We start from the raw sequence: 27,109 nt of genomic DNA, 5'->3' as shown, positions 1-27,109 counted from the left end.
AGTTTTTTGCTGTATTTATTTTTTTGCCTTCTGTGGCTGGATATAAATATGGGAATTTTGGGTCTGACCTTTGGAAACGCAATAAAAAGAATGGTAAAATAGTCCAACTAGCCACCCTCATGGTTGTGTGGCGGGGGTTTTTTTTTTTTTTTTTTATTAACATGGATATATAGAATAGGTTAGAAATGCAACCTCCTGTCCAGAATTTTTTAATTTAATAATAGTTATAATAATAATAGTTATAATAGTAATAATAATAGTTATAATAGTTATAATAATAATAGTTATAATAATAATAATAGTTATAATAAAATAATAATAATAGTTATAATAAAATAATAATAGTTATAATAAAATAATAGTTATAAAAAAAAAAATAAAATTATAATTGTAGTACTGTGCAGCCATTTCTGTTAATAGATTCCTAATATCCTAATATATTTGTTGTACTTCCCTAGTCCCTGTAACTTTTTACTAAAGTTGCTCTATGGTTTCTGCATGTTGCTCTATGGCTGAAAATAGCCATGTTTTTATATAAACCATGTAACCTCCACATGCTGTAGTTTAAAATGAAGAAGAATGTGAATTTTTTTTTTTTCTGTCCAAATCCTGCATTGGTCTTGGGCCCAGTCATGTGACCAATGGCAAGACATTTTTCACCGGGTCTCTCCTGATGCAGAGAATCTTCTGGAGCTCACATCAGGATTTTGCTAATTAAAGAGAATATTTTTGGCTTTTTCATTAACTTTTAATTAGAGCGTGGTGAGTGAATCTGGATGTAAATGTGGTTGTTTTTTTTTTTTTTTTTTTTTTTATACTGCTTGAGCCACAAATATTTGAGCAGAGATGTTTATTCCAGTTGCCCTGGGACTCTGGGAGACTTTCTTTTTCTGTCCTAGGATTCTGTAAAATCTTTGGATGGTGTCCTAGGACAAAAAAATACTTTGCACCTCTGAGTTTGGGCAAATACCATCAACTGAAGCTGTGAACTTATTTTTTTTTTTTTTATTTTTAAGTGCAATAGTCTTTGGCAACCTATCCGAATTCCCTTTGCTGAAGTCAAAGGCCAATCAGTTCACAATGGACTATATGGTGTGTGTGTGTGTTCTATTTTTTTTTTTTTTTTTTTATTTTATTTTATTTTTTTCCCCAGTGCATGATTGTTTGTTTGAATTTTGAGAAAAGAAAGACCTATAGTAGCGGAGTAAATTTGAAGGAATGTGGTGCAGGGGACGTAGATAATGACCAATTCTAATTTCCTGAAAGTCCAGTGGATACACGGGATAGCCTGTTAGAGGTGATTACAAGATATGCATGCTAAATAGATTAGAGGAGAAAATTAGATTTATCTGCTGCTTATTTGCATGGAAGAGGGAAAGAACAACATTGGGGCATTAGGGTGCTGATGGGTCGCAGTGAGTAGGAGGGGGGAGGAGGGGGGTGCTAGTTTGTTGTTACACAATTGACTCAGTGTTAGAGGCTGCGGGGTGATAGAGTGTATTGGGGCAGAGAGCAGACTTGTCCAGATGGAAGAATTGGACGAGGGGGAGAGCAGGAAGTGGGATATTGGAGGGAAGCGTTAAATAGCGTGAACAGCTACGGGGCATTTCTGTATGATGGGGTTCAGGTTTCAGCACTGAGCGAACACAGAACGGATGTGCCCCCCCCCCCCTTCTACCCTCCTCCTAAATAGACCCAACTAATAACTTCGAGGAGCCTGATGCATTGTGGAAGCCATTAACCCCTGCAGAGCTGGGGTTAAGGGGTTAATATTCCTGAGCTGAATAGTTTGTGTATGCTTTTCACTCTTCATAATGAAGCATATTGGTTTAAAAATCTCCCCACTGGAGTTACATTTTTGAGAGCTGGAGGGCCAGGTCTGCATAGCTTGTGATGAACAGAAATCCTATATAATATAAATTTTGCATTATTGCACCTATGTTAAAGTAACATGCATGGTTTGCTGCATGAAGGCAGTCTATTCATTTTAAATGGAGTTATGCTGGCCATACACGCACAGAATTTCAGCCGTTTGCAGACTGAACAGTTATTCGTCGGTCGAAAGCGAGTTGGCCACTAACTTGCAGAATAAACTCTTTTACATAATCGTTTTCATGATCATAATGATCGTTCAATAACCTGCACAATATGAGTGAGTCAGAATATTATTTTCATTTCAATTTTGCCATACACAAACTTTTGTAGTAAGAAACGATAAAAGTTTTCGCTATGGATCCATCGACATTAGCCGGGCACATGATCGAAATCGTCGGTAAACTTGTGTTCACTAACAGCCAGATTTTCGAACGATCTTCCCTAAAACAACCATTTTCGGAGGAAATTCTGTGCGTGTATGGCCAGCATTTCAGTGCACCCTAATGCACTAAATATAGGACTTTTTTTATAGTGTATTTTGCAAAGAACCTCAACTCACAGCATATGTTGCAAATTGGCCTATTTAGGAATTTTTGGTCGCCATTCTATTGGTTTTCAGCCATTTTTAAAAGGAATGTCAAGGCAAAAAAAAACCTTTTGTACATTTCTGCAATATACATGCACATTTCCCCAAGTGTTATCCCTTTAAACACACTGCAAGTACAGAAAAAACTGCCAATGTTCCAAAAACTATGCCTAACTTCCTCTTTGACATGACAACACTGTGTATATTTTGGCTCTGAATCTTTACCGCGTGCTGTCAGCCCTGCCTACTTCGATTCTGATGGATTACAAAAAACTTCTTCATAACCCCTCTTTCACAGGAAGTTATTGTCTCTCTAAATTTTTGGCTAAATCAACAGGTAATGGTGTCTACTTGGAACTTTTTGAAAGTCTTCAGTTATATATGTTCTATATTTTCAAGACCAGAAGGAAATCTAAAGTTTGTTGCTGGGCTTATGTAAACTTTGAGGCCCTGTTCACACCTGAGCGTAAAACGCTCCTCTCTAAAGTTTCAAAACGCCCAACAAGCAAAATCCCATTCATTTCAATGGGCCCTGTTCACATATGAGCATTTTGTCACCTGAAGCAAAACTCCTGAAACTCAAAGTACATGAGCTTTTTTGTTAGATGTAAATGTCTGCCTCCAAACACCTGCAAAAAATGCCTGAAAGACAGCCCAAAAACGCTCAGGTGTAAATGGAGCCTAATGGGCCATACACTATACAATTTTCTTCAGATTTTTTTCCTTCGGACTTACTAAAACCAATATAATATGAGGTCAAACCTAAACACTTTCAATTTGTATGCAATCAGGCATACCCTTGCACTACATAGAAAAGACAAATCTAATGGAAAGCTACCAACAAAAGTTGTATAGTGTGTATCCAGCTTTAGGCTCCATTCACATAGTGTATCTATTTCAGGCCTGTTTTTGGGCGTTTTTCAGGCGTTTGGGTGTTTTCAGGCGTTTTTTGCAGGTGTTTGGAGGCAGGCATTGACATCTAACAAAAACTCCTGTAATCTGCCAAAAGAGAAGCTTGTGTACCTTTTGAGCTTCAGGTGGCAAAATGCTCATATGTGAACAGGGTCCATTGAAATGGATTTTGCTTGCTGGGCGTTTTTGAGACTTCATAGATGAGCGTTTTTACAAGCTGAAAAACACTCGGTGTGAACAGGGCTTAAAGCGGAGTTCCGGATACAAAATCGACCTAATCGATTTTGTGCCCATCCGCTTGCTTTGCTTCACCTGAAAAGGAATTGGATAGTTAGGATTATTTATTTTTTTTTTTACTTGCCTTGTAATTGTAGAAAGAAATACTCACTCACCTTTCGTCACTTCCTCCCTCTGCGGCCTCGGCCCGCGCCGTCACTTCCTGGCTTGCAATGATTCCTGGGAGCTGAACGTCATCGCTCCCAGGAATCAATGCGCCTGCACTGGCCCCGCTCGTCACTTCCGGTGCGACGCCGCATTCCCTGCTAAACCGCTTCTGGGCATGCCCAGAAGCTGTGTAGGAATGCGGCGCCGCACCGGAAGTGACGAGAGGGGCCGGGGAAGGCGCATTCTGGGAGAAGAAGACACGGAAGAGGACGCAGAAGAGGATCGCGCTGGCTTCAGCTGCCCACAACAGAGATGGCAACGCTGCGGAAGAAATTTTATAAGAGTATTTCTTCTTGCAGGTAAGTGCGAACCAGGACAGATCAGAGGCTATCCATTGTGGAATGTGCTAGCCCTGACTGTCCCGGGGGTTCACTGAAAAATGTTTCTGTGCCCGGAATTCCGCTTAAGTGTTTGGTTCTAGGTGTACAGACCCAGAGTGGGTGAACCAAGTTCACCATTACATCAAACTGCTAGCAGATTAGGGTGACAGTTTGTCTTCTCTAAGGCTTTGTTCACACCTGAGTGATCTGTTTGTTTTTTACTTGCGTGTTTTTGGAGCAGCACCGTTCATTTGATTAGACCTCCCTCCGCTCCAAAAATGCTCATGCTCCTGGCTCGGTGCCGAGATTTGGTACGTTTGTGGTGACGCTTGTGCCACAATTTGTCACTTGACAATTGCTGCAAAATTGCTTTTTTTTTTTTTGGGTGGCGGCATTGCAAACTCATTCCATGTTTTGCCGCGATTCTCGAATCGCAGCAATATTGTCCGCAATCCAGATCGCCCAGGTGTGAGCAGAGCCTTTTATAGTCAGCAAATCTCAGTGTTCAGACAGAAAATACAAAACTGCTTTTGGCCTCCTCCTTGCGTGGTGACAATGTCTAAAATAATTGGTCTACAAGTAGTTCTTCTGTCATATTGACAGTTCGGTCACTGGTGACACCTGGAACAGAAATCTGAATTTGAGACCCGTTTGTGTAGTGTATATCTTTGCAGTGGCCACTGATGGGAAAGGTTTATCAGCTGTTACAATTTCAGTTCTCTCAAATTTTGCAGAGAGGCCTTTTCTTATCAAACAAAAGATTGGACTTTTAGGCCCTGTTCACACCTGAGCTATTTTTCTGCTTAAAGCTCTAAAACACTCTACAAGCCAAATCCCATTCATTTCAATGGCCCCCGTTCATATGAGCGTTCTGTTGCCTGAAGCAAAATGCCTGTCGCTCAAAGTACATTAGCTTCTTTTTGGCAGATTAGGTGTTTTTGGCCTCATAGCCTTTAATACAAACGTCTGATTAAGAGTTTTACTAGTGTTTTGTTGCACATTTTCTGCTCAAGCAGCAGCTCTCCACCCCTAATTTCCTCACCCTCTCCTCTACCTGGTGCTTTTTATTGGCCAGTTAAAAATGCCTGAAGCTGAGAAAACACTTGAAATACTCTTCTAAAAAAAAAAAAAAAAAAAAAAAAAAACTAAACAAAAAATAATAAAAAAAACTTTAAAAATTTAAAAAAAAAAAAGCCAAATCCCATTAATTTCAATGGCCCCTGTTGACATCTGAGCGTTCTGTCGCCTGAAGCTCAAAGTACAGGAGCATCTTTTTGGCAGATTACAAGCGTATTTGGATGCATAGACTTCAATAGAAGTCTACCCTCAAATTCTAGTGCTTTCTATTGTCTAAACAAGCCTGAAGCTGTAAAACTCTTGTAATACGTTTCGAACATGCTTTAAAAAAGCTGCAAAGTAAACGTAAAGTACTAGATGCCAGTGAATCGATCTGCTCAGGTGTGAATGGAGCCTTTAGCTGACAAATGCCCAATAGGGCAGCAATCTGTCTTTGGTACATTTCCTTTAAGCAAAAAAGCCCTTCTCTCTCTCTCTCTCTCATTGATGGGATTTGCTAGAAAAGCTTGTCCTATTTGTGATTTCCTCCGGATGAGATGGTGTTGGGGCTGTTGGCGCTTTTTTGCCTGCCAATGCCCAAACTAACACTTGTGTGACCAGAGCGTACCTGTTGAAATTCAAAGCTGGGACAGAAGACATCCCAAATCTGCCTGATATTGGTGAACGGCTGGACAACCCCACACTATCTAGGGCCAACTTTACTGAAATAACTTTTACACTGTGTGCCTTTTTTACCGAAAACTGCAGCCAAGCTTTCCGATAGTTGTGCAGAAATGGAGTCCGCAGAAGACTGTGGTCTATATATTGCTCTCTAGTCTTGTAGAATTTAGTGTATGGTCTTCATCTTTATACTGAAGTACCTGGTAAACCTACATTTTTATGCAATGCAAGTTTTACGTTGGTTAAAGGAGGGGGGGGGGCTTTGAAACTTTTCTTACACAATGCTGGTGTGCAGGTTAAGGCTAGGTTCACACTTGTATAGGAATGCATGTAAATTTTCTGCACCCGCTGGCAAAATGCGCTGCTCTTTAGCAGACGTGCAGCGCATCTGAAAATGCAGTGCATTTATGGATGCATGAAACTGCATGGTGTAAAAGCAGCAAGGGATTCTCTGTGGGTATGGTTTTGAAAAGGTGTTAATTAGGGGTTTAAAACTCTATTGTATTGCGGGCCCCATCAACATTATGGTTGCCCTCAAGGGGCCAGTTGTATCTGTGAGACTAGATGTGGATGAGGGCTGGAGTCAGCTGTGGGAGTCTGCTGAATATTGAGAGGCGGAGACGAGGGGGTGCTGCTGTTGCCCAGAGAGGTAAGGTTTCTGGCAGAGGAGTTCTGCCCTCCTCTCTGATGCCAATGGCTGAGGGGGTTCCGCAGCTGCGGGAGAGGTGTGAGGGCCACATGAAATTGCCTGACTGGCCAGAATCGGCCCATGGGCCTTATGTTTGACACATGTGGTGAAAGTCTACTGTGCCTGTGCAAATGTGGCATGCAGGGAAAGCATATATGTGAAGCTAGCCTTAAGCCAGCCATAGATTGTTCGACTCTCGCCCTAGTTCAGCAGGGACCAGGTAAAATTGGAACCATCTATCAGGCATATTGTACCCAAGTCCATCCATTGATTTGACTTGGGTAAAACCAGCATGTCAGACTTTTCCATGTGAATATTCCCAGTAGCTATAGCCATGAATAATCGCTGTTCTGCTCCCTACACCCCCCACACTGGTAGAGTAGAAAACAATATATCCGTGGGAGAGGATGATTGTCAATTTTGGGGAAGGGGGGGGGGGGGTAAATAGAGCAATTTTCTTGTTTTAAAGGAAAAAATTGCATCTATGATCTACCTAAAGGAGGCATTCCGGTGACCCATGGACTTTTTTTTATTTATATTTTTTAGAAATGGTGTGGAGATAAGAATGTAAGAGTTGTTTGGTGTTTGTTTTGTTTTTTTTTTTTTGTTTTTTGTTTTTTTTGTTTTTTTGTATATATCATATTTTTTTTTATATTGTTTAATTGCATTTTGTGGCCCTATGACACCATACTGATCTGGCCTATTTCCGCGTTGTACTAGGATGTTCATGACTCAGCTGCTTTACAGATAAATGGGCTCTATAGAAAAATGGTCAGTAAATTTTTTTTCGGTCTGTTTAAAATCTTGGGTCTATACATATGGCTCCTCTTGTATATCATTGCGCAGTCTTCTGGAAGCTAGCAGGGGAAATGCACCTCGGTTTCTTTTGTTAAGGGTCTTTTTTCTTCTTTTTCAGAATTTTTTTTTTTTTCTTTTTTCAGAAAAAATTTTAGCCTATTAAAGTATTGGCCACATTCTCTATTGGAAAGTGAATGGCTGCCTGAGGCAGGCATTTCTAACCCTCCCTTCTATGCACTCTTTCCATCTTTTCCTTTTACTAATGGTCCCTATTGTGTCTCGGTGAAGAAGTGTCTGCTTCTCTTGTGAATAGGCCTGGTTTCCACGGTAACCCAAGCCAAAGGCCCGGCTGACCCCTGACCCCTTGATTGCAATAAACCCCCCCCCCTCCCTCATTTTGATGATTGGGTAGGGAATAGTGCATATCATTTTAGTGCTGCGACTGCCTTTACAATGGCAGACCTTTTCTCCTTACTTCAAAATGGCATCTCTATCGTGCAGATCCTTTTCCTGCGTCTTGCTGCAATTAGAGCAAATACTAAAGTTTTTGTAACTTGAACGAATGTTACGGAAGAAAAGGTAAAACCTCCAGCTGTGAAAGGAGAAGCTTGTATGAAAGTTTTTTTGCAGACAACAGATTAATCCAGATGCAGTTTTCGACCACTTTTGTATGGATTTGTTCTCTCCATCTCCCAAGCAGAGTTGCCCTGTTGCCCCCTCCCCAAGCTTGGGCCCCCATGAGCTCAGCCTGTACATTCCTCCCTGTAACTGGATTTGCAGCTGTTTAGGAAGAAAAAAAAAAACTTGCCTGAGAAATCCTAAACAGCTTGTCCCACTGTCAGAAGAGGGGAACGATGTGGAGAAGGAGGGGAAGCAGAGCCAGGGAACGAGGTGATGTGACCCACGGCTGAAGTGGAAATGTTACTAAAGTGATTACTACATGACCGGCCAGAAATGAATTGGCCAGGGTACAGATTGAGATGGTGACCCTCTAATCATCTAGTTCCACTGAAATATACAGTTGATTTAGGTTAAAATCAGTTTACGTATATGGCTTCAGATGTTTTAGAAACTTGTAGAATGGATTTATTGAGCTCTTTTGATATATTTTGGGGAGACCATTTTTCTACATAGACATCCATCTCTTTGGTGGTTGATACTTTTAAAGAAAAACTTAAGCTTCTTATTAAAATTAAACTGATTTGTAAATCTATTTGATCTCCTGGGTTTTTTTTTTTTTTTTTTTATTTTATTATTTTAAAATTGTTAGGCCTCTAACATGCTATTGCCATACATGACTGCAGTGTCCAACTGCTGGCGTGGACCGATTCGGGACTAATGGTCCCATGATGCTTCAAGTTCCATCATGCAGTGAGTGCAGACTGTACATGTTGGTATTCAACCTTGTAAACCCAGACCAGAGTATGAAGCTAAAGGTCACAACACTGCCTGGGGCCTAACCCTGCAAGATGGCATTTTTGCCCTATAATCGGAAGTGGCTGAGGACCATATATATATATATATTTAACAGCAAGTTTTACACCAGAAAGGGAAGATGCATAGTAAGATTAATATACAATAAAAGTACACAGAGGAAAATGATTCAATATTTTTAAATGCACAAGTTTGGATGAACTTTAAATGCTTATAGTGTAGAGCAGGCCATAGATGAATCGCGGGTTTTATTCCCCCCCCCCCCCCCCCCCATCAACCGGCAGGTGGAACGAAAAAAATGACAGCATGGATACATACATACAGTGAATATAAAGTCTACACACCCCTGTTAAAATTTCAGGTTTCTGTGATGTAAAAAAAAAAGAGAAAATGAAACCTTTTTAGAACTTTTTCCACCTTTTTTTATTGTGAGCTATAAACTGTACAACTCAAACTTTTTGTGGTATTTGATTACCTCCTGCGATTATTTTTTATTCCATTTTTCTTCACGCTTTAGAACAAAAAACAATTCTGGGGAAAAAAAAAATCTTTTACATAACATTCCCAATAAAATATAAACCTATTTTTTTTTCATAATTTTAGGCCAATATTTATTCTGCTACATATTTTTGGTAAAGCAAAATCCCAATAAGTGTATAGTGATTGGTTTGCGCAAAAGTTATCGTGCCTACAAACTAGGGGAAATATTTATATCTTGATTTATTTTTTTACTAGTAATAGCAGCGATCAGCAATTTTTTTATTTTTGCGGGACTGCAACATTGCGGCGGACAAATCAAGACACCGAGCTGACATCTTTTACACTTTCAGGGGCACCAGTAACATAATCGGTGCAAAAAATATGCACTGTTACTCTACTAATGACACTGGCAGGGAAGGGGTTAACACCAGGGGTGATAAAGGGGTTAAACGTGTCCCTAAGGGTGCTTTCTAACTGTGGGGGGGGGAGGGCTTACTGAATGAACTTACTAACTAGGAGGAACACCGGATCCCTGTGTTTACAATGGCAGACCACTGTTCTGTCTCCATGGGGAGTGATTGCGGGTGCCCGGCGGACAGCGTGCCCCCACTAGTGGACCTGCAAAGCGGCATACAGGTACATGGTTTCATGGGACAGAGCCAACCTGCTGCAGTAACTACAGTGGCTGGTCACCAAGCAGTTAAGCAATCACATTTACTCATGTTAAATAGGAGTCAGTACACACCTGCCATCATTTTATAGCACCTCTGATAACCCCAAATAAAGCTCAGCTGTTCTAGTAGGTCTTTCCTGACATTTTCTTAGTCTCATCCTACAGCAAAAGCCATGTTCCTCAGAGCTTCCAAAGAATCAGAGGGAGCTCATTGATAAAAGGTAGAAGTCAGGGGAAGGGTACAAAAGAATTTCTAAGGCATTAGATATACCATGGAACACAGTGAAGTCAATTGGAGAAAATATGGCACATCAGTGACCTTACCAAGAACTGGACGTACCTCCAAAATTGATGAAAAGACGAGAAACTGGTCAGGGAGGCTGCCAAGAGGCCTAGAGCAACATTAAAGCAGAAATATCTGGCAAGTACTGGCTGTGTGGTACACGTGACAACAATCTCCCGTTTTTCTTCATGTCTGCGCTATGGGGTAGAGTGACAAGACGGAAGCCTTTTCATACGAAGAAAAAACATCTAAGCCCGACTAAATTTTGCAAAAACACCTCTGAATTCTCCCAAAAGCATGTGGGAAAATGTGTTATGGTCTGATGAAACCAAGGTTGAACTTTTTGGCCATAATTCCGAAAGATATGTTTGGTGAAAAAACACTGCACATCACCAAAAGAATACCATACCCACCGTTTTCAACTTTCAACTGAGTTGTACAGTTTATAGGTCACATTTAAGGTGGAAAAAGTTCTGAAATGATTTTTTTGTCTCATAATTGATTTTTTTTTTTTTTTAATTTAAATCACAGAAACCTGACTTTTTGGGGTGTGTAGACTTTCTATATTTACTGTACGTACATCCATACATTCGATGTGGATGAGGAAATCCTCCCTGATTTAGTGCTGTCGGCTATAGATGGCAACATCGACCAAGCATGGAAAATCCAACTGCCCATCCAAGTATGGCTGGCATAAAGTGGTTGTAAAGGTAGCTTTTTATCTTGGCGCATTCTGTGTTAAAACTCCCCCTCCTTAAACTTACCAGAGTCCGCACTTGATCCAGCTATGTGCCTATGAGCAGCGGCTATCCCCTCTCTCCCCCTCCTCACAGGGTAGATAACAGCAGGAGCCATTGGCCCCTGTCGCTTTGAGCCACACTTTGTCTATAAACTCAGACAACCCAGCTCAGGTTGGAGCCTGCAGGTATGTCACCATAGGAAGCCACGCACCAAGAAGGGGAACCAAGAGCGCTGGCAGGGGACCCGAGAACAGGAGGCTAGGGGCTGCTCTGTGCAAAAAATAGAATAAAAATAAATGCACAGAGCAGGTAGGTTTTTAAAAGCAAAAACATGTGCCTTTACAATTATTTTTAAATTGTCTACATTTCCCTCCAGGTATGGCTACTCATGCGTACAGTGGGGTGCATTGGTGAATCTGTGAAATAAACTTGATTGTGGAATCTTTAGAAATCATTATGGGGGGGGGGGGGGGAGAGGAGGAGTTTGTTACCACAGATTATAGATGGAGATCTTTTGCTACCAGCTAAAAAGACTTTCCTCAACTGGTTTTTGGGAAAAGATGCTAAATATATTATTTTTGTCATTCCAGCATTGTAAATCAGTGCAAACCATTAAAGCTAAAAGATAAATGTTATTGCTAGCTGAACACTAAAGGATAATCCCATCATCTCAAGATAAAATCGTAAAGTGCAGCACAATAATCACTAAAACCTTTCAAAAATAAAGTCCAACGTAGAATCACAAGACCCAGAACACAGTAGTATCCACATGGGAAGATAGTCTGTCAGAATATATGTGACCATCCCTCCCACCAGCAGGCAAAATGCTTGCTTACCGCAACATATGGGCCCCTGAAAGAAAAGGTCAATTGCGGATGTCCCCACTGGGAAATAATGAAGAGACCACTTGCAATCCAGATACTCCGCTGGACCCAATAAACATGTGGATGAACATGCGGCATAGTCCCGTTGGACGTAACGCGTATGGGGGGCAGGGGCAGAAGCTGCGCTGTGGACAACACCCGCTGCCATCCACCTGTAGATGGAGTTGTATCGTAAATTTATTGACTGATAGCCTTTGATTCATGGATACCATGTGAGTGTGCTACTTTTTAATAAAATCTATATTTTTAGTGGCAGAGAGCGCTTAGATTTTTTTTTTCATCCACGCGTTTATTGGATTCGTTGGAGGATTTGGATTGCCGGTGATCTCCATTATTTCCTGTTAGTTCAGGGGTCCATCTCTTGCGGTAAGCAAGCATTTTGCCTGCTGGTGGAGGGATTGTCACATATTCTGACATCGGACTATCTTCCCACGTGGATTCTTCTGCTATGTTCTGGGTCTTGTGGTTTTACATTGGACTTTTTGTTGTTTTTGAAAAATCTTAGGCTACATTCACACCTGAGCGTAGCGTTTTTCGCGCGATTTTACCGCGATTTACAGGCGTTTTTTGTGCAGGCGTTTTTTGATTGAATAGATACCAATGGAAAACGCCTGTAATCTGCCCAAAAAGAAGCTCATGTACTTTTTTGAGCGTTGGGCGTTTTGTAAACTGTGTCAAAACGCTCAGATGTGAACAGGGGCCATTGAAATGAATAGGATTTGTCTTGTTGGGTGTTTTGAGAGCTGATCCTAGAGCAGAAAAACTCCCCAAAAACGCCTAGATGTGAACGGAGCCTTAGTGATTTATTACGCTGCCCTTTATTATGAATCTATATAGTCAACGTTTTGTGCCTTATCCCCAAACGTGTATGGACCGTGTGTGTTTTTTTTTTTTTTCTGGGATTTTTGCACCAGCTCCAGGTATTTCTACTGAGGAAATTACCAAGACTTTTTACCTGTGCTGGGTTCAAACTTTTTTTGAGTTTTTAGATCAATTTGTGAAAATGTTATTTGTAACAGGCGTGAAATGTTTGTGTCAAATTGGTTGACAAATTGTCTGTTAAACCTGATTTAAGTATCGCATAGGCCTTCAAGCAAAGTGGAAGTCCATTTACCAGCAGGCAATGTTGAACAGCAGAGCGCTGGGTTTGTCAACTTTCTACTTTGCACTTCACTTTTTTTTGTCTGTTTCTTTTTAGCTGCTTCCCTCTCCCTCCTTTCCATTGCTGCAGCTGTGTTCTATCCTTCTCCAACTGTAGGAATGCTGCAGATATTTCATTTCTCAGGCATGTTTTATATCCAAAGGGGGAACTTGGTTGAGTAAAGGAAGGAGGATCCTAATGAAACATGCATTGGACCTAGATACCATCTCTGTCTATAAGCATAAATTATACCTTTAGACACTTGTATGGGCAGGCTGGTGGAAAGATTTCTTCACTCCAAGGTCTCCATGTATGGGATCTCAATAATGAAGTTGTATGCTTCAAACTCAGTATTTATTGGCCTAACAAGTCCTTTTTATATTCTACAAAGCTCATATTTTTTTTCTTTTCAGCTGGCTAGTATACAAGTCTTTGCAGGTGCAGATCCTGAAATGTAATTTTCTGTCACCAAGTTCAATAAGGCCCCTTTCACATGTGTGGCCTGTCCCACGACTTAGGACTGCAAAGTCGCATGACAAGTCGTACTTCAAGATTACACAACCATTGGTTCAAGTCAAGTCAAAATTGCTCGACTTTTGGTCGCACGAGTATGAAAGGGGCCCTACATGAATACCTATCAAAGCTGGTGGTATTGTAGTGTTAAAAATGTGCTTTTAGGCTAGCAAGCTTTGACCTCCACACTGGAACTGTGACACAGGCTGTTTGATAATGAGCATCAATATAATGTAAACTGGAATTGGCTAAAAAGTGGTAAGGAGGTAAGTGGCGCTGCCCAATATGAATAAAGAGGTGTAGGGAGAAGGGTGTAGTTCAAAGATATGAATGGATATGATCACAATGTGAAAACTTATTAACAATAAAAATGACTTAATGAGAAGTGTGCTTAAATCAATAAAATATGGTCAACGTATAAAATGCTTATACTTAATATGCTAAGTGACACACTATTAAGTGACTTGATAGTGATAAAAATAAAATAAAGGCTGTATTCATTCTCCAATAAATAAATTTTATAAAGTGCAGATCGGTCCAGATTTATAGAAGTGATAAAGTGATTCAGTGGTATAAATCAAATAAGTAAAAAAATTCCAATTTAAATTATTACAGTGCAGATCACAATCAAGATCAAAGATAAGGTGCTAAAGTGGCTGTGTGTAGGTAAAACCAACCAATGAATAAGCCCCAAAGGGCGTGTGAGGATGAATTCAAATCAGTGAATAGATATCAAAGGTAAATGAGACACAAAGTGCTATCAGATCAAGTAATGGGCAATTACTTGTGCAAAGTGGTGCGATTCCAAAACCGCATAGACATAAATGATGGGCAAAATCGCATACAGAGGAGTATAAAAAATGGGTGTTCAAGAGGTGGTATATATGGAGTTATATAATGGTCCCGCTCGCACGTGAAAGTGCTCCAGTGCAGGGCTAGATCAGTGCAACTTCACATCCAAAGGTGACTCTAGTGCTTCCTGTGACTCTTCCAGTGTGGCCAGTGGGATGGGTCAATGATGCTCCCCTCACTCCCAGGACCACACTTACCAGAAGGAAGAACCCCTACTGGGGTAGTAGGCCTGTAATCAGGGTTATTTATGACTCTTATAACCCTCAACGCTCATCCCTTGGTTCCTCTAGATGTTATAATCAATAGGGATCCTATCTGCTTGGATGGGTGGAATGGTCAATAAGGGTCCTATAGCGTGGCCAATCAGATTCCAGATATGCTCCGGGTCACATGTGAGGAAAGAAGAGCTTGTATAGGGTAGTACTGTTTTGAACAAGTGTATATTTATTAAGAAATATACTCACATTTTACATGCAGAATAAAGGCAATAAAAACGAGTGGTCTGTAGCGCTGGTGCTCTTCCGGAAAACACGAGGGGTTTCACGCGGCCAGAAGTGCGTTCCACGAAGGTCGGAAGTGACGATCTACGTGTTTCGTCTTACCGACGTCATCAGTTCCTCCTCCAACTCCTTACCACTTTTTACACCTTGCTGTATATCCTTTTGGTTTACAGTCAAGAGTTAGGCTGCAGCCAGCATCTTACACTAATTTTTATCCAAGCGCGGATTCTTTCCTTTTCTTGGAATTGGCTAAAAGCTAATGGTTTATTTTTTCCTCTGCAAAGCAAAATCCAAGAAAATGCATCTATGCTGCAGTGACGGCAGGTTGTTGTCTATAGTGATCTCCAGTTCTGTCTTGGTAGGGAGGGAACACTATTGGTATTCTCTTCGAATAGATATCGGATTTGTGAATAAATTTTGAGGGAGAACCTAACCATAAATTTCACTTTTTTTTTTTTTCTCCCCTAAACCTAAAGGGGTACCTACCTCTCTAGCTTTAAACAGGAAAGAGAAGTAGGTAGAAAGTTGCCCACTATAAATCAAGGTAAATGAAGACTTCAAAATTAACTGTCCCAGTTCAAAATAGTTCTACTTTTTGCCAATTCTTTGGCTTAATACATGGCTACAGAAGATTATAATTATTATTATTATAATAATACAGGATTTGTATAGCGCCGACAGTTTGCGCAGCGATTTACAAGATGAGGGAAGACAATACAGTTACAATACAATTCAATACAGGAGGATTTAGAGGGCCCTGCTCGTTGGAGTTTACAATCTAGAAGGGGGGTAGATGTTAAGATGAAGCTGACTGGAGGGCAGCCAGTTAGATTTTTGGGTCTTTAAATGCTGCCTTCAATGCATCTAAAAGTATATCCAACTGCTGATAGATATAATTTCCCTTTTTCTCCCAGGAAGAATGGTGCTGTCATTGTTTAGGCATTACCTAGGGTCAGCATCCACTTTCCGAACTAAGATTGATTTTATTTTCCAGGTACTTGTATAGCGCGGTCAATTTAGGCAACGCTACACATACATATTTTGTACATTTACAGCAGTCCCTGCCCTCAAGGAGCTTACAATAGAAGGTCCCTAAAATGCATGCATGTTCCAGGGCCAATTAACCTATGAGCAGGTCTTGAGTGTGGTAGGAAACCAGCACAGGGGAAACATGCCAACCCTGGGCAGGTAGTGTTGTGGTTGGGATTCTAACCGACGACTGTAGTGCTGCTAGGTGGAAGTGCTAACCACTTAGCTGCTGTGCCGCCCATAATTGGGATTCATATATGAATTTTGGTTCATGCATGTCAAAATTCTGTAATTTCTGAGGAGTCTTCATTAGCCATTACATTGGTTGGAGGTACACATTCTCCTGCAGAGTGCTCCCTCATGCCTTTAGCAGACTGATGGTTTGATTGTCCTTTTCAGACATAGACAATTGACTGGTGCTCAAGGACCTCTTTTAAATGATAAAGGTCTATTGTGGGTTTTGTTTTTTTTGTTGCGTTTTATTTTTTTGTACTGTTCTGTTATGGAATGTCAGGCACTTGTACATCCAAGCATGAAAGCTGAGCGTAAAGACACCGGTAATGGTGCAGAGGATGGTTTCATCTCTGTTACTAGTCAGTCTGTAGCGGATTTCGAACACTGACTCGGCCTGCGCTACTGCTGACACTATTCTGTATGCAGTTGCCTGACTTGGAGTAGAAGACAGACAGTTTAAAATCGGTTACTTAGCTTTGGAAATGATTCAGAGTTTGCAACTAGGTGCTACCAAGAAATTATGGATATTCTTGTTTTTCCGTTGTCACACCCTCACCGGGGTGCAATGTGTCCTGGAATATACTGTAGATGGACACTATAGTCTGTGCTGTCCACCCATCTAGTTGTGAAAACCTTTGCGGTTCTTGACTGGGAGATGTATTCCAAGAGTAGAGTCTACGCCATTCTAATAATATAATGCTCCTACAGACAAGTGTGGTTTAACATTACATGGGTGCAGAGTTGTATAAAGTACTCGAAACCCATACTTGAGTAGAAGTGGAAGTGCTCGATCAAAAAGTGACTTGAGTAGAAGTACTAAAGTATTCAACATTTTTTGTACTAAGTATTGCAAGTAGTTTTTTTTTTTTTTAATTTTGCTACTCAAGTACTGAAAGTAAAAGTACCAGTAGTTTTGAAAAAAAAAATTGCTACTCAAGTACTGAAAGTAAAAGTACAAGTACTGTGTTATGTAGTTATTAAAGAAAGAAGTCAAAAGTTTGAACATCATATTGTTTGTTTTTTATTTCAAATGCAGCTTTTATTTATACATACAGTAGCATTTATTTTCGTATGCGCTGATAATACACATGTTTTGAGCTTCATGAAACCTGCCATCTACTGTTCTGGCAGTGATAATTTTTAGAATAGTAACGAATAACTATGCAGCACAAAAAAAAATATATCGGAGTAGAAGTATTGAAATCATTGAAAAAATGTAGTGAAGTGGAAGTAGGAGAAAAAAATTCTACTCTAGGAAAGTACAGATACTGCCTTTCGGTACTTAAGTACAGTAGTGAAGTAGTTCTACTTAGTTACTATTTTTGACTCTCTTTAAATGACATTTCTTTAACATGATGGATAGGTGCAATGAGAGACTTGAGCCTGAAGTTCTGTTTTTTTTTTTTTTTTTTTAAATTTTCTCTCCCATATGAAGAATGGTTATGTATGTACATTTAACATGTCAATCGCTGCTCATGGTTCCATTTACCCACTTAGGATCCTGTCTTGTCCAGTAATTAATATTACCTAATGTAAGCCACTCCTTCCGTCCTGGGTTCAAGCTGTGAATGCAGGTGGACTGGTTAGGTGGGAGGCCAGGCTTGTTGAGGACAATATCACCTGTTTTAGTATCCTGTAGTCTTAACTACACATACCTGCAGGCTAGTTAACACTATGTGTCCGGTTAAAAGGAAAAGTCTGAAATATTCCATTAGTGCAGTAGAGTGAAAGAGGTAACCCATTTAATTACCGAAAGATTTAAAAATATTGTTATACCTTTTAGTAGCATAGAGGGAAAATTGCCTTCTGAAAATGCGAATTGCCTGGTTGCTATGTTCAACTGTTTCAGTACTGTGAGTCTTTGCCCCAGAACAAGTATGTATATAAGGACTGCTAACACTCCTGAGGTGATTTGTTATTCATAACGTTCTAAAGCTAGTTGGGTCCACTTGCTTTAGTAAGTTTTGACTTGTCTGTCTGGTAAAAATGTGAAGAAGCACTTTTGACCTTCCTGATTTGCATATTTTGTGGGTTGGTGATTCATAACTTTCTTTTACGCAATTGAGGGCTCTTTATTGTTAGAGGTAAGGATGTGGAACTCTCTTCCACAATTGGTGGTATCAGTGGGAAGTGTCGATAGTTTCAAAAATTTAGATGGGCATCTTAGTAAATGCAATATAGAGGGATATGGATCATTTTGACTTACACCCCGACTCTCAGCCAATGGCTGAGGGCGCTCACCATGGGGCACCCCTCTGTCAGAACACAACAGCTGAGCAGGGGAGATTTCTGTACGATCGTTGGTACAGCGGTTTAGACCAGAATAAATATTTAATATAATGTATTTCTTTTCCCTTTTTTTTTTTTTTTTTTTTTTTAACCCAGTGGGTGAAAGGGGGGGGGATGAGGGGTCTTGTTTTCTAGCATAGATTTCCAAGTAATTACAATAGAATTGCTCTGGGCCCCAGCACCATTTAGTAGAGGAGTCGTGAAAGAGACTGTTTGTGGTGTTAAGACCTTGCCCTCCTGAGCTTTCTGCTGGTAAATAGTCATTTAATGAGCTAGAATCACAAGACTATCACAGAGCAGACCAGATGACCCTGTACACCAATTCATGGATGTGTGGGATACTTGGTAGGCTTGTTACAGACCGTATTCACTGTACATCAGTGTGACGGCTTACACAACCATGCAGAATTATGATCCTTATTCTGTTATCCTACAATTGAGCAACCAAATAGGCTGTTATCAGTAGTGATAAGAAGGAAAATGTGCAGCTATTTACTAAAGGGCTCAGATGGGGGGGAAAAAAAAACTCAAATACCTCCTTATTTGTACCCAAAAACTTCTAAGACTTTTTTTTTTTTTTTCCCCTTCCATCTGAATCCTCCATTATGATTGTTCTCGCAAATAATAAAATACATTGTTTATTATAATGTCCTATTTCTAGAAAATAAAATAACCCTTAAGTTGCATGTGCAGGGTGTGCGTGGTGTGGTATATTTACCCCCCCCCCCCCATAGCTCTATTGGCCCCCTACTTTTACTCCACAACTTCATAAGCAAATGAGATGTGGTGTTAGTAGAAACAAGTCAGGTTATTCTTTGCTTTCTATGTGAGCAGGGGGGTGACCTCCCCTTTCTGCTGCTCCATTGTCCAACTGTCTGGGCATGTGCTAAGGCTACTAACGGGGCCACAGACCTCCTTCAGTAAAGTGCAGAACCATCCTTAGGCCAGCCATACACTGTTCAAATCTCAGCCAGTTCAGCAGGATTCTGCCGAGATTCAAACTGTTAGTGCCGGTTCACACTGCAGCAGCACGACTTCTGGGGCGACCTGTGAAGTCGCGTGCACCGCGACTTGCACGGACTTCATAAAATGAATGTCTATGCAAGTCGCTCCAGGTCCCCCCGAAGTAGTACAGGACCCTTTTTCTAAGTCGGAGCAACTTGTGTCGCTCCTATTAGAACTGTTCCTGTACTACACAATGGACCGACGACAAGTTGCCTGACAAGTCGTACTGGTGTGAACCAGCACTTAATGGACAGGCTAAATGTACCAAGTTGATCAACTTTGGTACAACCAGCCTGCCGGATTTTCTTGCAATTATCACTAGAGGCTACTATAGCCGCTAGCAATAATAACGGCCTTCTCCCAGAGAAGACAATGTCTTGGCAGGAGGGATTGCCGCATCAACATGGTCTGTGTTGATGGGGAAATCAAGTGAATTTCTTTCCTTCAACCAATTTGCTGTGTGTATGGCCGGCCTTAGATTTGAGCAGTTAAGCCGTGTGGTCTGCTTTTATGGGATCTTATGGTTGAATTAAACAGAAGTGTTTTCCTTTCTTAGTGGAAACCTGAAATAAGGTTAGCGTGACCACAAATGGGAACACTGCTTTCGTTTTGCACGACCTGGCAGATGCCCTTCAGGACCAGGAAGTTGGCAGTACAGTGGCACTTATCCATGAGTTTTATATTTAGACTTCTAGCTGCCAGTGTAACTGTAGGGAGGACTGTAAGATGAGCGCCCATTCCTGCAGGGTTGGGGAAGGAATGTGCGCTGATCTTTGAGCTAGGTGTACTCCCTCAGGAATGAGCTTTATTTGCACACCTTGTGTTCTAGCAGAGCTTGGAGAAGAGGAGGGGGTGCAACATGGCTAGATAATTGTTTTGTCCCTCTGTCACAATTCCACCCTCCCATTCTATTCTCCATTTGCTTGCCTGGGAATGTAGTTTATGTGCGCTGACCCCTGAAGTGGCGGATCATGTGACCTCATGGGTATTGATGAGCTCTCGCATTTTAGACCTGTTTATTCAGAGACTAAGAAGTTTTGCGTACTAAGGCCATGTCCTGCATGTGTGCTGGCAAGCCTTAAGATTTTGTAGAAGTATCAGAACAGTTTGGATAGTGTTGCTAAAGACTTCTGAGTGAGTCTTGTTTTTACAGTATATCTAAGGCCAAAAAATTTTAAATTAAAGGTTTGGGTTGTGGTGAGTAATTGGAACCCTTGTTAGGGTTTTTTTTGTGCTGTCCTTGTCTTTACCGAGAAGATTTATTCTTTATCTTCCTTGGGCTTGTCCTAGTGACTTTTTTTTATTTTATTTATTTTTTTTTTTTATTGCTGCATCTCTGTTCAGGAGATACAATCTCTGTGTTCGTCCTGGTGACTACCATCTGTGGGACACAAAGTGATCAATACTCCAAAATTTGGAGGAGTTTGCTGAGCAAGCAGTAGAGGGGGAAGTCTTCCATTGGTGACACTTGTTCTGATTTTTCTTAGAATGGATTTTTCGCTCCCTGTTCTGTTGTCTACAGGGCAGGAAAAGAAGGGAAATAACTCCCAATGGGGCATGGATGGCAAAAAATTACAGGTTGTTACCATTCCATAGTCTATACAAAACGGTTGCTGTGGTACGCTGCAACATGGTGCGTTCTAATTGCTTGGCACTTTCCTAAGTGAGGCAGAAGGTTTTGGTGTAATTACTTTTATAGAGTGTGTATGTGTATATATGTGTGTATGTGTGTGTATGTATATGTGTATATATATATATATATATATATATATATATATATATATATATATATATATATATATATATATATATATATATATATATATATATATATTATCTTTCGGAATATCCACAATTGTTCATGGGCTCACCATGGCTCAAACAGTAATCACATGTGGAATTTATAGAGGGGTGAGTGGCAGGGGGGTTAGCGAGGAAATGGGACCAGTTTGCTCCATTCTTCCAAACTATGTCCTAGTAGCCAATGATACAAGTGGGCACGGACATGGCAATATTTTTAAGTCGTAGTGTCTGGGTTCTGGACTCCATTATAGCTGCTTTCCTGCAATAACACGAACGCCACTAAATCTGGTTAAATAATTGTTCGATATATAAAACATAGTACAATGAACAAAAAGAAGGCGAAGTGCCTGTGTTGCCCATAGCAACTAAACTTGTAGGCTTTCCTTTTCTAGTATGTTTTTATGATTTTTTTTTGTGTGTGTAATGGCAGTCTTTCTGCATGTTGTATGACAGCTGATGCTTTTCACATCTGACGGCTCTGTATTCTAAATTTCCTGGCACCGCAGCCAACAGTCACCTTTTTAGGGCCTGCTGACAGTGAGAGTTAACTCTGCCCTCCTCTTCCTGAGCTTCCAGGAGGGCTCTGGGGTTCCCTGTTTGTATTTTTGTCTCTTTGCCAGATTTGGGGACTCCCCCTCTCTACCCGGTTCTCTTTCATCCAGTGCTGTGTAAGCCGCATCAAAGGCTCCGCTGGAGGAAACATCACCCTGCACAGGGTCAGAGGGAGGCCGTCTGCAATCCCAAATACAGCACCGCCACCTTGTACTTGGCTCACTGCTTTTTATAGCTCAGGGAAAATAAAGATGAGAATTTTTTTTTTTTTTTCCCCGAGTTCCAGTCCTAACATATAAAAACGACCCCATGCCACCAGTATTGATCAAAAAGATGGAATCCTTACATGTGTACTTCTGGCTCTCATTTGTACATGGTGGAAACGTTCATTGCTTTGCTTTGTGGCCAGTAAATCTATTTCTTTATACATTTTTTTTTTTTTTTAAAAGCATATATTTAAATATTAAAGGTAATACTTTATTTTGCTTTCAATAGATTAGCAATTGGCCAAAACCCATGTCCTCCTCCTCATTATTAATAAAAAATATTCATATCGTATATCATTTTTTTTTTTTTTTTGTATTGAGATTTTCTTTACCTTTTACCTAGAATGGATACGATGGACAGTGAAAAGGAAGCTCAAAATTAGGGAAATTCCCCTTTAAAAAAACGTCACCAGCAGTTTGTGTCCACATTGAAAGAGCTCCTATATTCCTGTTCTGCTGACAGCTCAGATTTGGGATTTTCCCTCTGTGTCCCACTGATGGTCACCGGGACAAATGGAAAGAGTGGAGCTCCTTGGCATGAACAAAAATTTGAGGGCTTCTAAGCCCCCACTACTCTATCCAATTCTTCATTTTTATTTATTTTTTCCTGCCATGTGTCTACACAAGGAGCAGTTCCTAGGATTGCATGCAACATTAAAGCAGTTTGCAAATAGACACATGGTCTACGTATCTGGATTCGTGGTGCCCATACACAGGGCAGTGATCACCTAGACATTTTTGAGTAACCTGTACGATGCTTCCAACCTATCTCTAATTTTTAGTGTAGGCAGTACTTCTGTCTACATTCCCTTTTGCCCCAATAAGTACATTTTTTGGGTACAGAATATTCATACACCGATCTTTCCAAACCGAAACATGGAGTTTCTCAGCTCATTGGTGGACCATAGCAAATTTGTGTGTGTGGGCACCCACAGATGTTCCTTGTTGTAGGGAGAAGTGATTAACAGGACTACGCAAGATGTCCGCAGGATGGCTGAACAGGCACAGAAGGTAACCATGTTGAAGGAACTTCTGTTTGATATGCCCGAGGGTGTTTGCATAATACCTAAATATTTGACCCCTCTATAGCCTAGGGCTAACTTTTTATTTTTTATTTTTTTTAGATTGTAAACCATTGTAACACTGGTGTCTAATAGGTGTCTCACCTTGGTTATGTAAAAGGGGAAATGCCTCTGCAAACATGTATACATTTTAGGCATTCTCAGATATTCAGACTACGGAATCCCTAGACTTCAGTGAGATCACTGTGGCACAAGCTACTTATCACGTTCTTGAATACTTTTCCTGTGACTCTTCTACAACAACCACTCCTCCTTCTTTTTTTTTTTTTTTTTTTTTTTTTTGCGTGGAGTTTTTTTTTTGGTCAACAAAAATGGTTAATGGACTCCCAGCAAACTGAATAAGGCTTTGCTTACATGTGTCGTTATGCAGCATTTGCACCTCCAAAGAAGGCTACTGTAATTGATTATATGTTCATTCTACAGGGCTGTGAAATGTGCCACTTGTTCCTAAAAGGAATCTGGGAGGATGAAGATATGGGAGCTGCCATAGCAGACACAAAGGACCCATTCAGACTGCTGCTGTGCATTGCTGAGGGTGTATTAATGCAGTTTTTTTTTTTTTTTTGCACAGTAATGTGTATTGCATTAAGGTCCTTTTTTTTTTTTTTTTTTTTTTTTTTTGAATGGGCTGCCTGTGCTCAGAAAAGTACACGTCGCACCACAATGCACAGATAATTTACATCGATGCCTTGTGATGTGCTGCCTAGGTGTATTGGGGTGCTACTTAAAAAGCAAGGCCATCCATAGCGGTAATGCATAGTAAAACATGCGTCAATGCAAAGCAATATTGGGAATAGGCCTTTTTAAAGTTGCACACTCCAGGGAAGTCATCCTTGGGGTATGTATGTATGTATGTATGTATGTGTGTGTGTGTGTGTGTGTGTGTGTGTATATATATGTGTGTATATATATATATATATATATATATATATATATATATATATATATATATATATATATATATATATATATATACATATACATATACATATACATATACATATACATATACATATACATATACATATACATATACATATACATATACATTATGCATAGATTTCTCTCGTTCAGCCCACAAGCACAACAAGTCAACTAGATTCCTTTATCCATGCTAAGCAAGTTAGACGTAGGAATCCCTGCTGCTGGCTGTTGTAATCAAGAAGCAATTACTAGAGTAACTGCACCGATAGCATTCGGTCAGTGTTTGGGTGACAATTTTTTTTTCCAAGCTGGGTGGTGCCAACAAGGCCACTTACAGCTGTATGTCCAGTTTTCAATCCTATTTGGACCTCTTGGTAAGTCCCTGACCAGGAACTAGCATGTGTATATCTATTGAGTTGCCTGTTGTACATAAGCCTATTGTGGGTTAGTGATTTTTTTAACAGGCCATGAAGGAAAGAGGGCTTCTATAAAGTTTGAACCAAGTGGGCTATCTCCGCTCCCATTTAGCTGTCGGGATCCCTGTAAAGAATGGATGGACAGCATGCTCATTAACTTTAGTTGAGCGGTGGCTGTTGTGTTCTAGTGACAGGTACACATTAATTTTAAAACACTGGGCTACTTTTTCTTCTAGCATGCCCTGGGATGGCTCTCGGGGGAGCAGACACATTACAGGTTTTAGGAAGACTTAGCAGCATATAGCAGCTTTGTGTAACTGCATGCACTCCCTGAGTCTCCCTCACCCCGCTTCTTTTTCCAGAGCTATAGGTCTAGGCCCAGCCAAAGTAAACATCCCCAGGGCAGGAGTGACTGGGAGACTGTGCCACCGATGGGGGGGGGGGAAGGGAGGCGGAGAGTGTAGGGATGGAGGGGGAGGGCGGGAGGGGGGAAGCATTCCTGAAGGCTATAGCAAAGAAAACAATTCAGCATTAAGAAATCTGTCTGCATGAAACTGTCTGTATAGCAGAGTCTGTTTACAGAGCCGTGTAGAAATGTTCACCGGTGCACTCTGGCCAGCTGCTTGTAGCACCACTTGTGTACTTTTTATACTTTATAAAGTTCTCAAACTTTTATAGCTTCACTTATTTACATATTCTGCACTCAGAATTCGGCTTGGCTATGTTTTTCGGTGCTGAGAGAGTTTCTCTGGACTCCTATAGCAGCAACTTTCAGTTCCAGTCCAATGCCAGGCTGAGGCACGTGCTTGGTTTTTATTTATTACAGATAACATGACTGAGACCCTTTTTGAAATGATGAGTTTAAAGCAAATGTAGCCTTTGCTTTCTGAGAGCAAGTCCCTTCACAGTATACAAATGCTTCTCTCTTGTGAAAACTTCTTCGAAGTGCCCCAGTAGCCCTGCACTCCAGTGAGCTCTGTGCCAAGCTAGATCTTCAATAAGTCAGCTGAAGTATCTGTTAAATGCCCCAAAAAACCCACTCTGTGTGCCTTGTATGCCAAGCTAGATTGAGCTTTTGTTTAGTTTTTGAGCTACTTGTATAGCTTCATCAATATAAACAGCATTTTAAATATATATTGTACATTTACATCAGTCCCTGCCCTCAAGAGCTTACAATCTAAGGTCCCTAACTCTCATTCATACACCTACAGGGCCAATTTAGACAGGGACCAATTAACCTACTAGCATGACTTTGGGGTGTGGAAAGAAGCCGGGGTACCTGGAGGAAACCTACGCGGGCACAGGCAGAACATGCAAAGTATTTTCTAAATTGCCTAACCCTACACCTCCAGTGAGCTGTATATGCCAAGCAAGATCTGCAGTTAGAGCCAAATGAAGTGTCTTCTAAATGTCCCAATAAGCCCACACTCCAGTGAGCTGTATATGCCAAGCAGCTGTGGCCATCTAACTATACTCGCCCACCCAATCTGTGCAGCCTGCATAGAAAAGTACACTTTGTTCTAGGTTGCGGGGTATTTGCTACAGCTCTCAAAGTTTGTTACAATTGCAGGCAAAGTGTGTAGAGGAGACTTAGCTGAGGGAGGTATTTTCAGGCCCCAAACCAGGCTTACTACATCTGATATTGAACAGGATTGTTTTGGAAATAGATTTTGTTCCCAAAATTGGAAAGATGCTAGAAAGCTAGGTGCGTAGAACCCGCTACCAGATATAGTGAGAAAATCGGCCATAACTGCCTGTTGGGAACCAGTTTGACACAAGCGTTAGTAAGTGAGATGAACAGACCAGTAACTGTCTTTGGTTGGATAACTTGTATTTTAGTTGTAGAATAGATTGCATCATGCTAACAAAGGCATTTGTTGGTTAAATAGACATTGAAAAAAAAGGTCTTGCACAGGTTTGGGACTTGTTGGAAAAAAAAAAAAACCCTAAATACATTTTAAAGCTGGTCTCTAGGATGGAGCCGAGAGCTGGCCTAATCAGGCTGTTGCTTCTCCTTCACGGTCCTGGCACAGGATGGGAGCAGAGAGACTGCCAGTCTGCATTACGTAAAGCCCAGCTATGGGTTGGGTGGGTTAAATGTACCCAAGATGTGAGCTTGGGGTAGTAAGTAGAAATATTTGCCTTTGTTCCCCTATAGGTAACTGGTCCCTTCAAGCTGCTTTAGTTCACTGCCTGGCTGGTTGCAGCTCTCCAGTGTTTAATCCTGTACAATGCAGGAACAGCAGTCCTGCATGGTATGTGGTAGAATGGGGAGTGAGTAAGAGCACACACGGGCTTTTAACAGTGGAGGAGAGTGCCAACTGCCTGGGGAACAAGGAATAAAGTTAAAACTGGCCATAAGTAGATCTCTAACCCCTCTGTTTTATTTATATATTTTTTTTGTGCCAGTCGTGGCCTTTGGGAGACTTTCTTAATTTCCTGTCCCATGGCCAACACAGGAAGTGAAGGGAAATCACTGAAAATAAAGGTCGTCTTTTAGGGCCTCTCCAGTCACCAGAACTAGTGTCCCTTTTTTGGAAGGTTTCCTCCTTATTACTACTTTGTGGACAACCCAAAATTTGGGATTTTTACTTTCACTTTCAGTAATAACCGTAAACAGAACAAAGCGAGGGGAAATCTTTCTAACAG

General features: G+C 40.8%; 1 protein-coding gene across 1 annotated transcript in view; it reads left to right on the top strand.

Annotated features, from left to right (window-relative positions):
- TCF7L1 (transcription factor 7 like 1) overlaps positions 1-27,109 on the top strand; it is an 85,779-nt gene that overhangs the window by 41,419 nt on the left and 17,251 nt on the right. The gene's annotated exons all lie outside the window — the stretch shown is intronic.

This window comes from Pelophylax lessonae (assembly GCF_965119305.1).
Source record: "Pelophylax lessonae genome assembly, chromosome: 4".
NCBI lineage: Eukaryota > Metazoa > Chordata > Amphibia > Anura > Ranidae > Pelophylax > Pelophylax lessonae.
This window is presented reverse-complemented; position numbering and strand designations above follow the sequence as displayed.